Below are 5,415 nucleotides of genomic sequence, written 5' to 3'. Positions count from 1 at the left end.
ATGACGCCTGTTGACTGAGAACGGGCTGGATGGTGGGAGCTGAAATGGAGACGAGAAACCAGGAAAGGCAGGTTAGGTGGGGGACCCGGCTCCTCGGTCCTGCGGGCCATCCGCGGAAAGCCAGACGGTCGCCCCGCCCTGGCTGGGGCCCCGCACAGGTTGGCAGATTCCCCGGAGGAGGCGCTCCGACCGCGGCCAAGCCGGAGGCCGGCACCGGAGCAGAGCCTGGCCGAGAGCCTGGTCCTCGGGGGTCCGGATCGGAACCGAGGGCTTCCTTCGCTGAGCGGCCAGCGTGCTTTCCCTTTCCGGGGCCGGAAAAGGACACCGCAAAGGAGGCGGCGGAGGGCTGCGAAGGCGCCTGCTGCTCGGGGGTGGCGGGGCCCAGCCCCCTGCCCACCCGCCTCCTGCCCGGGGCGGCGCGGCCGTCTCCCGCGGGCTTGGCCCATTGGGCCGCAGGGCCCCAGCGCAGCGCGCAAAAGGTACGTGTGTTTCCGCCCGGTTTCGAACCGGGGACCTTTCGCGTGTGAGGCGAACGTGATAACCACTACACTACGGAAACCGGCCGGCAAGCGGCGCCTGGAAAGCCGCCTTGCCGCTGGGCGGCTGCGAGCCGCTGGCGGGACTCGATGGCGCCCCCGCGGGGCAGCTCCGGGCCCACGCGGGCTGGGGGGGGCGGCGCTGCGGGGAGCCGCCGTCTGCCGCCCGGGCTCCCCGCGCGCGGGCCGCGCCCTTTCCCGGAGCCCGCGAGTCCCGCGGGGACGCGGGCGCCTGCAGCACGTGCGGGCGGGAAGAGCCCGGTGGCGGCGTGGCCGCCTCGCTCCGAAACGATAAACGCACACTTGACGTTCGCCCAGCACTGAATTTGGAAGGCCCTCGTAAAGGAGACACTCCGTGTTCTCTTTGCCGTGCCCTTCCTCCTGTGGGTCTCCTTTACTGCTGCCGCAGACGCGGCACCTCTGCCCACGCGAGGTGCGGGAGGCCCCCCCACCCCCGCCGGTCCCCGCCCGGGACGCCGGCTGGGCTCCTCCAGTTCAGCTCCGTTCTGACCCTGGGCACTCGGGTCGCGTCAGATCCCACAGGGGAAGGGCTCGGTCCCACGTGGCACCCCTTCCCCCCTGCAGGCACCTGTCATGAGCGCAGGTTGTCACCTGTGCTTGGGACCAACCAGCTATAGATCAGAGGCTCCCATCACCTCCTCCTCCGGCTTGATAAAGTGCTAGAATGACTCCCTGAACGAAGGAAAACAGGTTACCTACCAGATTATCGGTTTGTTATAAAAGGATGCGACTCCGCAACAGCCAGACAGGAGATGCATAGGGCAGGGAAGGCGGGAAGGGGTTTCCACGGGTTCCCCAGCCTGGAAGCGGTGCGGACCCCCTACCTCAGGGATTTTGTGTGTGGAGGCATCTCCAAGGGGGCACGATCCATTATTAACTCGATCTCCAGCCTCTCTCCAGAGAAGGTGGGGGGTGTCACTGAACTTGCCAAGTTTCTAATCATAATGGTTTTTCTGGTGACTAGACCCCATCCTGAAGCTATCCAGGAGCCCACCTCATTAAATCATAACACAGGCCTACCCAGGAAATTCCAAAGGATTTAGGAGCTCTGGGATAGGAACCAGGTCAAAGAAGAAATGTGAGAACAAAAGATCCTCCTACCATCTTTCTTTCTTAGGAAATTACAAAGGTTTTAGCTCTGGCCGGGGGCCTGAGATGAAGACCAAAGTACACATTTGTTGTTATATCTCAATATCACATTACCGATGCAGGGTCTCTCAGACACTTGGCATATTTGGGCTGGGCACCATTATTTTACAAGTCCTAACGCTGTTTAGCCAGACAGACACCAGCATGTTCTCTTTCTGTTGGGGGAAGGGAGGAGTGGGGGCCCTCAGCAGAGACCAAAACTAAGACTTAGAAAGTTGGAGAACCAGTGAGGGCAAACTGAAACGTAGAGGGCAGCAGGATAGTCACCTCAGACAAGGCTGTCCAGGAATTGGGATCAAACCACTGAACATTAATTAAAAGCTGAAGGTGGGGCGCATTAAGCGTCTGCCTTCAGCTCAGGTCATGATCCCAGGATCCTGGGATCGAGCCCTGCATCAGGCTCCCTGCTCGGCCGGAAGCCTGCTTCTCCCTCTCCCACTCCCCCTGCTTGTGTTCCCTCTCTTGCTGTGTCTCTCTCTGTCAAATAAATAAAAATAAAATAAAATAAAATAAAAAAGCTGAAGGTGGCAGCCAGCAGGACCCCATATGCTCAGTAGCGTGGCTCCCCAGGTAAGTCTTGTCCAGGTACTTCCCACAGAGAGGTAAGGTTGTGCTTCGCGCTCAGCCCTGCTGGGCCCAGCACCCAGCGCTGTGATCCTGAGCCTGGCAGCAGGACAGACGCGGCTGATTCCAGAAGCCAGACATGGAAATCATCACTTCGTAACTTCGGGAGCCCAGAACTTCGCTTCATCAATCCCAACGCCCCGCTCCAGTGGAAAGCCACTGCTCCTTCACCCAGAGTTGAGACCCGAGTCGAGAATTGAAGTGGACCCTTCGCTTGGACTGAGGCAGGGGGCAGCTGGAGTGGGGCGGGGGGCAACTTCCATCTGCGGGCGCCTTAACCTGATGACAACAGCCTCTCAGCAGCCTCTTCAGTAAGCCAGTTTCATTACTTCTCACTGAAATATATTTTAAAGGTAAGAATGCTGATCATTTACTCAAAGGTGTAAATTAAGCATGGCAGTGAGCTCCTAGTCCTTCTAGCTGTCAAGAGAGACAAAGGGCGGAGTCAAACACCCAGTTGCTAGGCTGGTCAGCACCCGAGGGGCAGGGAGGCTGTGAAGATTGAAGATGTCCATCCAGTAATTCCAAAATGCTTCCCCCACCCCACCGGGAAATCACTGATCTGTTATTAAAGTTTCACTTGGAAACATGCACAATATTTCAGATATCCGCTAAATCTAGAAAGGTTCTGTCAATAGAAGCACAGTATTAGTAATCATGAAACTTTCTCTCACTTTGAAATCCTAAAAATAGTTAAAATTAGAGTTCTAGGTGGCCCGGTAATTTTACCCTTTTGGCCTTTCCACCGGTGTTTAAAGTGCCCCGCAGGGCAGTCCAGCGCCATGCAAATACACGTACTGGGCTTGCAAGATCTGGAATGTCACACTTAATCCCTTTGGATTTCTTGTAAAACAGGAATGTATTTCTATATGGTAACTAACTGTTTGATTTTACTTGTAAGCTAGGAAATAAGAGGAGTTAAGCAAAAGTGATGTGGTAACAAATGAGTTAAATCGCTGGTGAATTAAATCCTAATCTCCATGACAGATGGGAATAAATCACCACTATGCTAATGAGGAAGGAGATGGGGCTTTTCATCAAAGTCGGTTATCTCCCATTCTAGTTTGGGTCCAACTAGCTACAAGGCTTTCATTCCTCTTGTGCCCTAGCTCCCGGGAGACCACCAGTGTCCAGTCCCCTGCCGCAGAGAGAGACCAGTATAGGAGTGGCAGAAGGTGGAAATGCCAGAAACATTGCCGGCTTTCCACCTCTCCCCCGCCCAAGTCCACGTGCACCCCGCAGGACTGTGGTAGGTGGTCAGAGACAGTCCCTCTTCCCACCTGGACGCAGAGGTTGCTGGGAGGTGTGAGGCTGCCATGCCCTGCGTAGGAATGTGCGAGCAGGGGTGAGGCTGGGCCTTGCAAAAGCAATAGGCCAGCAAAATCCAACTGCAGGCTCTGGAGAGATGTCTGTCCTGCTCAGCTCCTGCTGGATGAAAGGGCAGTAGGCGACTGCAATGAATCAACTGTCAACCTGTATCCTACAGGAAAAGCAAAAGAGCAATCAACTGGGTCCAGGGCCCAGCTGGACACCTGCATGGGAGGTGTAGCTTGGGGTCCCCAAGGTCTTCGGCTGCTTGATCAAGCCCCAGAACAGTGAAGATGGGTAACAAAATCAAAACTCAAACTCCAGCTGGGATGTTTGAGAAAGAAGCCGTGAATCACGCTAATACAAATGTAGACCCGGAAACCCAACTTACCATCTGGTACTAGGATCATGAGTTGTGGGGCCCAGTGGGAGATAAGAACGTGAGCCTCTTGTTCAGAAAGCAACAAGAAAAGTGCTGCTAGAGGTCGTGAAGTATAAAGCTTTTCCCCTTCTTCCGTGGCCTCCCTCCCAACTTGTGGTGTTTTTTTTATTTGCTATTTAATGTCATTCTATGTAAAGAAAAAGTAAAATAATTAGGATGAATTTTGCCAGTTATCATTAGATTGTGCAAGGCCCAGTTTTCATCCTCTGCTTTAGCCTGAGCTACCTGGAGTCAAGCTTCTATCCTCCCCATAGGCCCTTGGACTTTGGCTTGTGTCCAAGATTGAGCAACTGCCAATATGCAGAACACGTCCCATTTACTAGCTTATCCTGCCAATCCGTTGACCAAAGGGAAACACATTTCCTGGGAAACTGCTCTCATCATGCTCTCTGTTCACTCTCCCTCGCTGCCTCAATTTCCCCTTAAAAGTTGCTGCTAAGCTCTGCTTACCCCTCCCTGTGAAAGAAACACCTTTTGCTGTTTGATGTTGAGATATTTGCAGATTTCTGAGATGGGAGCATCCTCTTCTATTGCAATAGTCTTTTTGAGAAGTCTCTCCTTATCTAAGTCCGGATTTGTTTTTAGGTGACAGTGCAAATATAAAAGCATTTAACTCATAGGCAGAATCACTGAAATCACACAATCCTAAGGGCACATGAATTTTTGTCCTTTCCAGAACAGTGGAAATGTTGCACAGAATTAACTCAACTGTTCTTAGTTTACTTCTAAATACACACATTCTACCATTTTCTACCTTCAGCTTGCTGGGAAGGAAGGAAGGCGTGAAAGGAAAAGGAATTCTGGGTTGTGCTGTCTTTGCCTTTCCTTCTGTGTCATTGTTTCCACCATAAGTGGTTGGTTAATACCAGAAGTTACATAAGACAGGATATGATAGATTTCTTGGTCGTTGGTTTTTCTTAGAACACCATTGTCTTCTTTTTCCATTTGAAGCAAATTCTGCTTGGAATGGAAAGTGCGGCCTCTGGGCTGGAAGTTTATTCCGTGACAGAGGCAAAGTGCTTACTTTAGACTCACCTTAAGTCTCTGAACTCCCACTGCGTGGTGGGTCCATCCGGAATTCTGTGTTCATGGGAGGTAGCAAATACTGTATACAAATGGGCAACAAGGAAGGTGAACAAGAATATTGCTCCCATCTTCTCTGCTCATACGGAGGCTCCATTGTTCCATTGGACTCCAGTTACAAAACACACCTTCAAAAATTATTTACAATTTCAAGGACGTTTTTCAGACATTCCCCCAAATTCCTAATGTATGTTTGAATCAGTCCCAAGATCTTTTGTCAGGAGGTGCTGCCCAGCCCTGCTCAGCACCCCC

General features: G+C 52.6%; 1 non-coding gene across 1 annotated transcript; it reads right to left on the bottom strand.

Moving 5' to 3' along the window:
- Positions 1-486: 486 nt before the first annotated feature.
- On the bottom strand, positions 487-559 carry TRNAV-CAC (transfer RNA valine (anticodon CAC)). Its single transcript has one exon. It is a non-coding gene; the product is annotated as a tRNA-Val (tRNA).
- Positions 560-5,415: the final 4,856 nt, after the last annotated feature.

The sequence above is a fragment of the Halichoerus grypus genome, chromosome 7 (assembly GCF_964656455.1).
Source record: "Halichoerus grypus chromosome 7, mHalGry1.hap1.1, whole genome shotgun sequence".
Taxonomy (NCBI): Eukaryota; Metazoa; Chordata; class Mammalia; order Carnivora; family Phocidae; genus Halichoerus; species Halichoerus grypus.
This window is presented reverse-complemented; position numbering and strand designations above follow the sequence as displayed.